This window comes from Tauraco erythrolophus, chromosome 9 (assembly GCF_009769465.1).
Source record: "Tauraco erythrolophus isolate bTauEry1 chromosome 9, bTauEry1.pri, whole genome shotgun sequence".
NCBI lineage: Eukaryota > Metazoa > Chordata > Aves > Musophagiformes > Musophagidae > Tauraco > Tauraco erythrolophus.
Genome location: NC_141473.1, coordinates 17480177 through 17493158, shown reverse-complemented (window position 1 = coordinate 17493158; position 12982 = coordinate 17480177).

The window sequence follows — 12982 nt, the reverse complement described above, 5'->3', positions numbered from 1 at the left end:
TGAGCGATGTTGCTCTTCCAGCTATTCCTGAGTTCAATGGGTGCTGTCCCATATGTGTTTTCTTTAAAGTACTGTTTAACATCTAAATAATCAAGATAACAGTGTCCAGAAGTGTTCCTGTTCCAGACAGCCAATATTTTCTACTTTAGGACTGATTTATTTTTTTTTTGCAATGCAATATTTAACTGTTAAAAACATCTTTTATTTCCATATTAAAACCATATAATTCTTCAGAAAAGCACGAACAACTCTACAGCTTCTATACTGGAGCACATCTGTATTTTTTTTCTTTTTTTATTCACGCAAATATAAGTCCAATAGTATTTCAGATGTATATACTTCTGGAAAATAACTGTTTAAAAGATTAATAGCTGTTTATTGGCTTGCTGTTTCTTAAGAAACATAATACCATACGTTTACATTGCAGGAGTTAATAAATGATGGCAAATTCCTCAAGGCATTATCAAACTGTGTGAATTTGTGTATCTGATCAAATATTTATTAGCTGCAGTCTCTTCCTACACTGATTTTTCTTTTCATTTATTGCTTTAGGCCTTACTGCGCAACACTAAGGTGATACTCATGGGCATATGCCCCCAAAAGAAAGGCAATCATTATGAAATACCGAGCTTCAAAACACAGGCTGCCTGAATTTTAATTTTTTGTTTTTCCTTTAAGTAAACTGCCATAATATTTAATTATCTTTCCTAGCTCATTTACTTGACCTATATAAAAATCAAACAGAAACAAAATTTCAATATCTAAGCAGAATAATAGATATTAATTTCTATTAAGTGACATCCTAAGCTTTTTATACTTATATTTAAGCTTTCCTCATTGCTGTATAATTCTACAGAATGTGATTTGCTCTGATTCTTCATTCAGTGTTTACTGTCTTGGTAAATGTCTGCTCTGTATTGTTTTCCTTTTCTATAAACACATTAGATGTGCAACAGATTCATTGCACTGAACTAGTCTGAAACTTTGGAACCTATAAATGTACCAATAAGGCTTGTGGGAGACCAACAGCTGAACAAAAATGAAATGTTAATGAAAAAGAAGGAAATGTGTGCAAATTTCCCTACCCCTTTGTTTCAACACTGAGCCACCGTTAAGCCTGGGTGCGATGCCTTGTTTCAATGCAGTTAACTCAGAGGAGGAGGCAACCTGTGCTGCGGATCCAGCAGGAACACAGTGTCCACTGTATTACAGGAGCACTAAGGAATGGTACATCTTCTATTTTCTCCGATGACCAATCCTTTTCGATTGAAATCTTTTCAAAAGAAAAAATAAGTGTTTTGCTCAGGAAAGTACCACATTCTTAGGTTTTCTGCATTGCTGTAGAGACATAAGAAGCTTGGAGGAACATGATTTCAATAGTTTCATCACAAGAAATGATATGCATATAGAGAAAACCAGAGACACTATCTTCTTCTTTGGTTCTCTTTAATGTTCCTCGTAGATTCTCTGTTTACCTCAGAGGATGTAGGCCAAAATAAGCCATGAGACACTGTGTAAATAATACACTTTATAATATCCCATGTTGTCTAAAACAGAGACATCTTTAGAACTAAGCTAAATTGACATACTGCTGCAGAATGCAAACAAATGCACGCAGGCAAAATAATTCTGAATTACGGCTTACAAGAATACACATTTCATAAAGAACAATAGGGAAAAAGTCTCAAGAGAGCACAAAGTCACAGACTTGAGATCTATGTATTTATTTAGATTCACACAAATAGATGAAGAGGTGCCTATGCTGAGCCCTAGGCATCCTTGACAATTATGAAAAAGCATAAGCAACATAAAGAATGAAACACCCTGCAGCAATCTCTGCCATCCACAGCACAGTGTACTAGACCTTACAGCAACAGGAAATGAAGAGCAACCATGCCTCCCTCGTTCCCTTTTTCCCCAAGCACCCTTCCAAAGAGGAACTTAGGTGCAGGACCACATGATGCATATACTATTGCTTTTTGGTTATTTCGTTGCTGAGATTTTATTTGCACAAGATAGATAAGTATCTCCTCTGTGCCGATGTACAGTCTTGTGTGAAATGTGAGAAATAATGGTTTCCATTTGATTTATTCTGTATTAGTGAACAAGAAATCCTCAGTAAGTAATCACTGACTAATAACTTGTTATAGATTCATATGCAATGTTTGACATGATATGCTGTCTTTTAATCTTTTTTCTTTGTACAATCAATCAAACATGCATATGGACAATTGATATAGCTAGAAGAAATTTAACATCAATCTCAAGATTCCTAAATGATATATCAAAGACAAAGAGCTCTAGTCTACCATATGAAACCAGTTTGGACAAATTTAAATTTTAAAATTAAAGTTGTTAATAAAACAGTAGTCATACTTACATTGTTCCATTAGCTTGGCCCTGGACACTGGTACAAAAGGGGCAGTATTTAGATATTAAGTGAGACTGTATTTCAGATTCTGAATAATCTAGGTCCTCTAAACCATTGAAATCATTGAAGTCCACAGCACTAGCCAAATATCTAAGTGTTGTTTTTTATAAGTCAGGAAGCTGGTTGATATACTGGTTGATACTTAAAGATATACTTTAAGTAACTCCATTAGGAGTTTCATTGAGAGAATGATTCTCTCTCATCTGTTAGCGACAGTTCAAATTTTACACGGAGCAGAATTTTCTGTCATTCTGTCCTGGGCAGTGCTCCTGTATGCTGATCCTTTTCCTTTGTTTACTCTTTCTTTCCATATTCTGAGAAAAAGCATGAGGGAACAATGTGATGTTTAATGTGACTGCATGAGGTTAAGTCAGAGATGTGTCTTTTTGTCCATTTGATTCTAAAGGCAGTCAGGTTTGGGTTTTGATGGGGACTTGGAGAAAGGTAACTACTGCACACATGCTGTGAAGGTGTCTGTTAAGATGAAGACTACTCCTTTTTCATCTACATACTTAACTGTGTTTGAAAACTACATAGAATGAGATTCGAGTTTTGAAAATTATTATCACCTGTTTAGTTAAAGCAGCCAAGCAGAAAGATTTGTAACAAAAATACTAGGGCTCAAGCATTTAGTATGAATGAAAATGTCTGAGTTTGAAAGCATCACAAGAAACAATGTAAAGGTTAAAAACAATAACCAAAAAAAAAGAGCCTGTGTTAATAAACAAGGAGCTGAGTGATAGCATCAAAACCAATAAACACTGAGGAATTTGGGGTTTTGCATCAAATCTAGAAGGGTTATGTTTCAATAGGGACACAGAACAGATGAATTGTTGACAGGCAACCTTCACTCTGAGTACAGAAAGATGGCAATAATTGCAGCCCATTGCATTAGCACTTCTCCCTTGTTATCCCTGCAGGAAGACAGACTGTACCCATGAGAGTATCCAAGATGAGGAGACAGTAGTGGTGGACCATAACCTGGCCTCAGAATGATAGAGGTTGAAGTAAGCAAGATTCCGAGGCAAAAGACTGTGTTATAGTTGTTTGACTTGTAAAAGAGTTAAATAGCCAGTCCAAAAAAACATTTAATTGTCAGAAACAAAAAGAAACCTAGGAGATGTAGCAAAGTCCTGCTACCAGCCATCACCTGTCCTCCATGCTTATACAAAGGATCTAGACCAGACCACAGAAATCTTGGCCAGACCAGAGATACACACGTATTGGTGCTCATGAATAAGGAAATAGAAGAATATGAGTAAGTGAAATCCAAGAGAATGAGTGTGAATTACTAGAATCTGTTTTGTTTAAAATAAATATCACCTTTCCCTTCCATGAGGTTTTATGCTGAGTATTGTTACATTAAATTCCTACAAAAGCAGGCACTTATTGTTTCCAGAGACATGTTTATATTTTATGAAGTGTGTTATACTTTTGTGTCCACAAAGGAAAGTAAGCCAAGTTTGTTTCCAATGTCCTTACTTTCTTTCTTTCTTTCTCTGAGATGCCAATGTGCTTTGCTTTTCATAGAGACGGAGAGATGGCAACTAAATTACTTTCTCCACTTGTTTGCATATGATACCTTGTCTCCAGGCAGATTACTCAAGGATTTACAGGAAGATTTTCTAAGGCAGAAATGGCAATTAGGTATCTAACTCAATTGAGAAAGCTACAATAACTTTATTGTAGAAATTGATGAACACTTGTTTTTGCATATTTTCTAATATAAGCCCATGTTTCTAATGAATGCAATGCTATAACTACTGTAAAAATGTTTTCACTCTTAAAGCTTACCTTCATCTATGCAATTGCAATTATAGAAGAAGCCTAAATAAGATGAGAGGAAAAGTAGAATTTGTGATTGGTAAATACTTCAGGTAAAGTGCGAAATCCAAAGAGGCAAGAGCACTCTTAGTAAAAAATTGCCTAGAATTCTTCAGGCAAGAGGCACAGAGATTTTTGAATAAAGATTGAGTTGTCAGGCTATTACAGATCCTATTTTATATATATATCTATAGAAAAAAATCAAAATTGTTAAGAGAATGTGCAGAAAACCTAAGTGTGAGGTAATCCATCAGCCATGTTTTGGTTTGGGTTTTGTTGTTGTGGTGTTTTTGGGGGGGGTTGTTTTTCTGGGGGGAGAGGATGTCCCTCAGCTGTTCTTACGGTTTCTTTTCAATTGTATTTTATTTCAATTCTGTAAAGCTGCATTCCACATTGGGGCTTCTGGCAGTCAGTTGAAAGCTTCCTTCTTGGCAATGTATAGATGACTGAGCAATTCTGGATGAGCCACACACCTGAATCAGTAATCATAGGTGGTAGAAGTCCCTTAAATATCATTTATATTCCATGAAGAAGGCAGCATTATAATATACTGTCCTCAGCCAAGCTGAGTGCACTGAGTAAAGCAGAACACAATCATGATTATGCTGTTTTTAAAACACAGGCTACTCTGTTTACACTTGAGCATACTCTAAATGCAGTAATGATGTAGTTCACTGAGCCTGAGGCTTTACTGTCAGGCATAGTCCAAAATCACAGACGCCCTGTGGAATATTAAAACTTGTCTTTTGATGGTGCATTACACTGACTTTGCACAGAAGTAAATTATAAAATCTTGCAGGATAATATAGATTTGGTCCCAGTTTATTAATTCATAGTGAATTTTGCTTTGATAAAATCACTCCTGTGTATCTTTATTTATAAAATTAGAGATACTGTGGCCTCAACTACTATCAGAGTAGTAGTTGAGGCACTATCACCAAACTTTTATCTTTGCTTGGAATAACATCTAGAATGCTAAAAGCTCATTTTACACTGTGAATGAAAATGTGAATTTCTGTAATTAGGAACACAAGCATACTAACCTTAAATGAAGGTCATATCTTTACAAGGAGTTTTATAATGAGGGTGACAAGTACCCATGCTGCTGAAACATAACCCTCTGAACTGTATTGCATAGAAGTTGTAGCAATGATTCATTGGTTTTGTGGGTTTTTTTAATTAATTCGGTGACGGGTGAAATCTCTTATGTCTTGCTTTTATTGTCTCTTTGTGACATTTGCCACATAATCATAATCCTTTAATGTTTCATAGGATCTCCCAACTATCTTCTGTTCTGAGTAAAATTATTTTCACTGTTGGTCTATAGCATTATGATTGATTTTAAAAAAAAAAAAAATTAGATCATAGTATTGCAGCACAGACTCCTAATACCCAAAACTCAAAGCTGTACTAGATCAGCATTTCTGAGGTTTTCAAAGGAAAGTCTTGTAAATTAAGGATTTATAACTGGAGTTGTATTGCAATCTCAAATTGCTCCCTTCATCAGATGTTTAAAAAGTGTAGTATGCTGAATAGCAACATTTTTTTATTATTCTCAGGCAAGAACTTTTGTTTATGTAAGCTTGAAGAATATGGATCAAATTATATTTCTGGTAAATTTTCAGTTCTAAAAATTACTGAAAGTGGAAACTACTTGGAATCATCTCAATGCTCTCTAAAATGCTCAGTGTGCTAGCAATTGATACCTCATTCTTGTGTTATTTCTAGTTGTATCGTTTGAAATTAAATATATTCCAGCTACAAAAACTAAATTCTTTTGCCTGTACTGAACTTAATTTAATACATTAGGTATATTTTCCTTTTCAGTTGTTCCCATAAGTTAGGTAAAATCAAGTTTGAAAAATCTTAAAAAGATTTCTCAATAATTGTTCTAGTTGTATAGGTTTTGATTCTATTACAAGGAACAATGTGGATTTAAATAGTTTATTCTGCCTTAATTTTATTCTGCATTTAAGTGTTGTTTACTTGAGGACATTGATTGCACTACTGCAAATGGAAAAAGCAATGTCCTTGGTGAAATGTATAAGCTGTGCTAATTAATATATAGTTCTCATAGAGCTGCACAAAGGAGCAATTATTGAAATAGTTCAGTGTATCAGATAAAAAAAATTGCTTATACAACAGGTAGAAATATTTGTGTTATGAAGCCATGAAAGAGTTAAGACCACAATCCTGAAATTCATTGTTAACATTCGTCCAACATAGAAGAGTAATAGTATGGTCCTCTCAGTGGAACTAACAGCATGACAAGAAAGGATGAAAATTATATCAGGTCAGAACTTGCAAGTCCACCGACCTAGCAGCTTTGAAAGGATCTTCTCAAAATTAAATAATTTCAACTGTTTCAGTTTACTGTGATACAGCAAATAATGTCTAAAATCACCACATCCCTTAAAGAGAAGTGCTGCGGTGGATAATGTTTTACAAGACACTTTATGAATTCAATTTATTATTTGAAAATGCTTACATATATGTGTATCAGAACACTGATTTTAATTCTCTAACACTACTTGAGTTACATATTTTCAAATGAGCTAAATTGTAATACAGGCAGTTAGTTTTATTTAGACAGAGACAGCCATGACACAATATATTTTCTCACAGCAGTATCTGTTAATTGCACAACTTTTATTTCAGTTTGGATTCAGATAGTTATAAGATTGAAGGAATATTGCCTGTCTGGTCCAAAACCCATGGCACACTTACACAGGGTGAAACTGGCGTCTGCATGTTTTGGTTTTTTGAGTTGGATTCTAAAGGGGAGGATTTTTGTATTGCAGTCCAGGACTGCAGAAGAAGCAGCAAATGGAGAGAGCTATCCAGAAGTACTGAAGGAGAATGTTTCCTGGCATTTTCAGCCTCAGTCAACTCTGAAGTGTCTTTAGCTCATATTGAACAATTGTAGATCCAACTGCAAAAGGAAGATCACAGTCATTGTAGACACAGGTTATTTGTAAGATTTCAGAGCCTACATGTTGTGGAAGATCAATGCAACCATATGACTGTAGCCAGCAAGGCACTGTGGTAACATGCAGCTTCCATTAAAAAAGTGAGCTGTTAAGGGCTACTTCAGATGCCTCTGCATTATTTTTCACTGTGTGATACAGACATCTCAAAGCCTTCTTTTAAACAGGAGTTTAGGGTATTGCTTGATGAATGGAAATGGTACAAGTGTCGCAGTTTTGAAACTTCTCACTCCCTTTGCTGGGAATTATTGATGGCTCAGCAAAAATTCAGCCATGAACAGACATTTGAACAGGTTTGCTTAAGTGAACCTGTTCCACTTTGCGGTGAAACCAATGAGGAGCAGTCACACTGTTATTTCCTGCATCTTACCTGAGAAAGGGTAATAGCTTCCTTAGTTTCTTTAACTGAGCCACTTGTGATTTTCTTATCGTGCCATTAATTGTCAATGTCAAGTATTTTTGAAAATATAAATGTAGGCTAATCACAGATGTACCTCTACTAATCACATTTTTCTCCTTTCCCAACAATTATTTTGGCCAACTTTCTCTTGTGAATTTCATTTGATTCTCATTTAGATCACTTCTTCAGAACAATTTAATGTTTTTTCAGCATTTTCTTTCATAATTCACTGTGCTGTTCTAATTGCTGTGGTACTAAATTTGCAACAGGTGAGTCCTTTCAGATCCTTCTTTGCTGTTTACAGCTTCACTGATACTAAATCTCTGAGGAAGTAATATTCCAATTTAGGTTTTTGAAACTGGTCCAAAGAAATTAGAAAGTCTGAAGAGAGTAGCGTGAGAAGTAGATGTCTAATATAAAGGCATATTAAGTGGCAAAAAGATTAATAAAACTGGTAGACTTTATTCAGCAGAAAGATGTCTTTTACACTGCTGTGAAGGGTTATGGATGTCTCCTCTACTTGGCAGAACTAATGGCAGAGTCAGGCCTGGCTGTAAGGTATTATGCATGTGCAAGATTCTTGGAGAAAACCAATCAAGAATGGAAACTTCATTAAAATGACAGCTTTTTTTAATGAGTCCCCTTCACAGCTGTCTTATTCAAAGGGTACAAGAATGATAGCTGACCTTCTGGATATAAAAATGACATTTTAAAATGTGAATAAAGTACAAATTAATCCAGTTATAAAAGCAAACTACATGATACTATTTCTTTGTCTTTGGTATTACTGTTTTGCAGTGATAACCTGTCTCAGTTGAAATCTTTGGGAATTTACAATTGATTTTAACTCAGCAAAATGTGCCATCTCCTGACATCAGAAAAAGATTGACTGAAGAGCTTAAGGTATCTACTGTACAGTTTTATTTTTTGACACTATGCAAATAGAGTTCCTGATGTATTCTAATCCAAAACTAACATTGGGTCTGATTTTTGTGATTGCTATAAGTAGCTTTCCCACACTCTGGTGGCTAGGATGTATACTTGGGAAGTGGGAGGCATAGATTTGAATTTGCACAGGCTAAGGAGAACAAAACCACAGTTTTTATGCTTTTGAACAGATTAGCCTAATTGCTGAGTTGTTTTGAAAAAGGTAGGTATCACCAGCCAGCTAAGTTCCAGAAAAAATGAATTCTGACTAATTAAGTGCTTGTCTTCAGAAAACTATTCCGGTCTGTAGAGCCCACATGCATGGTGATCCTTATATGCCACATGTCACTGGTACATTTGGTGGGATTTTAGGCTCATTGTTATGCTCATAGTGGTTTATTGAATGGAACTGGGTATGCCCCCCCCTCACAGAAGGGTTTTTGTGAGCCAGCCTACTGAGTTTCTTGTCTGTCTTTATTTACTCTTGAGGGGAATCTGGATACCTTGCTATGACTCCCTGGATCATCCCCTTAGAATAAGCCACCTAAACTTTTGCTGCTGCCTAAGTTGGAAATGCTTTGTCCTTTCTTTTCATCCTAAGCTAATACCCTTACTTTAAGGAAACTGTTTTGTCTGTTTATTACTGTATTTGTTGTTCCTCAAAAATTTATCTTCCAGGTACTAGTATTCTTGCAAGTACTGGAAATAAATCAAATCAACTGTGATAATTGCAGCTGATGTAGTAGTAGCAGTAACAATGTGATACTCCAAGGCCTAGTTTAAGAATGGGAGAATAAGTTGGAATTGGTCCTTTGATTGTTGTCTCTGCTGCACTAACCACGTTAGTGCTCTCACAAGTTAGTTTATAACAGAGAGAGCCTGGTGGGAAAATTTCTGATGGAACGTTGGTTGCTCAGGAAAAAAAAAACGGAAATGTGGTAATTGTGATTAATCTTTTGAATGAAACCAGAAAAGTTTCCGATAAAATCCTATTTAGTTTCCCAACAGCTCACCTGACCTCATTGGCTTTTTGGTAGCCCATGGGCAATTGCAGAGCCAGGGACTCTGGGGGAGCCAGGGACTGTGAGCTATCCAAACTCCCACATGGTAGACTACTCTGTTTTCCAATCATAAAAGCAAAAATCCCCACTTTTTTTAAAGTCCTCAGTAGCTTTAATGAAGAGTACTTTTTGGAGCCATTTTATCAATGGTCTAGGACAAGAGATTCCAAGGGGTAATCTAAAGACCATGGTGAATAATAAGTGGCCATGGAATTGTGCAACAGAATTCTCACCTAAAGTCTTTCAAAATGGATATATTCCAGCTTCTGGAATATGAAATCTGCTTACCTAAAAGAAAAATGTGGGGGGTTTCAGATTTTTTTCCAAATTCTTTAAGGTAGAGAAAAGGCTATTGGGTTTTTTCCCTCTTATGGGTAGATTTTCATTTTGACAGAGCAATGTGCTAACTCAGTTATCTTAATGGAATGTTATAGCTACCTCCTTCATGCTGTCCTTGATAATTACAATCAGCACCATCAGTTTTGTGAGCTTGTAAATGTGCAGGAATTTGTGCTGTATCTCTTCCCACCAATTGTGTCTAACAGTATCTTTAAGAATGCATTCAAGAAAGGATGTGGTAGCAATCTCACTGTACAGAAATCTGTACTTTGTTAGAATACGCTTTAACTAAATTGCAAAAAGCATTAACTTTTTCTCCCTTGCTTTAGTAAAAAAACATGTATGAGACAGGCAAAAGCTGCCCTTGCTTTACAGCTGTAATATCTGTAAGAGGAAAGGGAAATTCCTGCTCTTTTAAGCAATGTGAGTTAATGACAAATGCATTACTTATCAATATCGAAGGTTTCGTTTCAGTAGTTAAATCAGCTGATAAACTACGGAAAACTTTTTTTCCATAAAAAAACTATAAAAAACTAATTTTTTTAATCTGAACATAATTATAACCAAGGTATACAAGCTGTTATGTTGAGGAAATATTCTGCGTTACTTTGTTGTTTCATAAAGTAACAAGCAGAAAACAGGAAAAGGAAGGGGGGGAATCTAAACTCAGAAATCATTAAGTCATAGTTCCGTCAACTTCCATTTATAACAAGTTTTGATGCGGTGAAAGTCAGTGTTTGCAATGGAAATTACCCCAGTGTGAAAACAGTGAGCTTGATTTTTCATTTCCTCATTTTTCATCAAAACCTTTGTACCAGTGCAGAATATAAGTACAAAATGTTACTGTATTGATTTGAGTTTCTCTACTACCTAATCAGTCACAAGCCAGCAGTGTGTTGTAATGACAGCAGGTCAGAGCACCATGTATCTATTGTTTCTAATACTGTCTCTTCTAAAAGGAGGCCCATTTAAGCCTGTAGCAGCAGATTCACTCATTTCTGCCAGCTAAACTGTGTTATTAAACTAGCGGTTTTCAAACTCCTTACTGAGAAAAACTCTGGAACATCATTTAAGACTACATCAAGTTTCAGGTAAATGTTTTCTCACCTTTTTTCTGATTCAGGGATACAAACTCTGGTAATTGTTCTTTTTCCAGTAAAGTGCAAGAGATAATTAAGAGGAGCATACATGTGTGAAGTACTCAGTACAGCTTGCTAAATGTCTTAACAAAATTCATGTCACTGTAAGGCATTTGCTAATCAAATGCAGATAATTTAAACTATTCGAGATCTATCTTTAAATTAAAAAAAAATAAAATAAAACAAAGAGAAAGGGGCCATGAAGTAGTTTACACCAAAGAGTGACTTGTCATAAAATTAGCATAATAGTTTTAGATTCATGACACCTTCCTACTCCAAAATCTACCCATTTATTGCATTGAAAAAATTGACCCTATTTACGTAAAAGTTTCAGTATCTTGGCTTGACACGGTTTGCAAAATAACAACGCCTTGCTCCATACACATTATTTTTCTATATAGCCCCCCATTTTGCATAATTGCATAGTAATTAATGCCTTAACAAACTGTGGCAGCTATATTCATTGCAGCAGAGATGATTTGTGTTGCTGCATTTGGCTTTTTAGTGTAAAGCTATTTTGAAGTAGTTACTGGAATTTCATTTTTCACCCTGGTATTTAAACCATGATAAATTCCCCCATTAAAGATCCCTGATATTCTGATGTGACAGTAGATGAAGCTGAGTGACATAAGCCTCTGCCCTCTTGTGGCAGATCAGGTTGATGAAGTAAACTAACGATTGGAGAATATTTTAACTTCAACGGTGTTTCTACAAAGTGATCAAAAGTTTTAAAGGTTCAGTTCTGCAGGCATTGAAATCTTCATCTACTCTCCTAATGGAGCAAAGCCCATGGGGAAAAAATGGCTGGCCTTTCTGATTCAGCTCTGTCATTCAAACTCTGCTTTGAACACATGTATTTTTAAACAAAAAAAGGGAGTCCCTGTGCCATGGTGATGGGTAAAACTCTGCTTGCAAAAGATAGCTCAGACATTCTGCAACTTCTCTGCTGAGACTAACCAAGCTGGTTTGTCATTGTAAATATCCTGGCATACCCTGTTTACAGCAGACAAAGCATCAAATACAGAAATAAGCCATAACAGTTCAGTTCCGTCTTCTAGAGATACAAGAGAGAGTTAACTGAAGGGATATTTAATCGAAGTGTACTTCAACACAAATTTTAAACAAAGAAAATTAGTCATGAATGTACTCACACTACAAGGAGCTTATGGAGTGTAATTTGGACATTTGGGCAAAGAAGAAACTTTTTCTTTCTTTGTTGCCCTAGCAGCAAAGTATTTTTCAAAGCATTTGCTGATTCAGCAAACCCCATTTCTTATTTTGAGCTTCTGACATAGTTTGTGGGTGGTTTACCATGAAAATAAAAGATGTAATAATAGAAAGAGGGGAGGGACACAGTTGTGTCAGAAGTAGAGGGTCACGAGAAACCTGTGGAAACAAGCTAAGAAGCTTTGGGTATATCAGAAGCCACAGGAGGTTACAATAAAAGCATGATAATGGTTAAAATGTAGAAGTACAGAAAAACATAGCTAAGGGAGACTGGATGTCAGGTTTTGCTTGTCTGTGCAGAGCTGCTCTTCTAATTCACTCTTGGAACCAGATCAGAAGGGTTGTTTTAACTCCAATTCAGTATAATAAAAGGTGGAGAGACTTTCTGAGGGAAGAAAGATGGATAAGAAACCATCTGTAAAAAAGCAAACAAAAAAACTCAACAACCACAAAAAAACAATGCTCCAGGTTTAGCAAGTAGAAAAATAAGCTTAGGCTAAGTATAATGTTGTAATGTATTAACTATCTTGGAACTTTGTGATATAAATTAACAGTAGATTTGAACTACAGCAATAAGTTCTGTTTCAATCTTACATTCAGTGCTTTAAGATCAGAAATCCCATCTATTTAATTTAGTGAGAAAAATG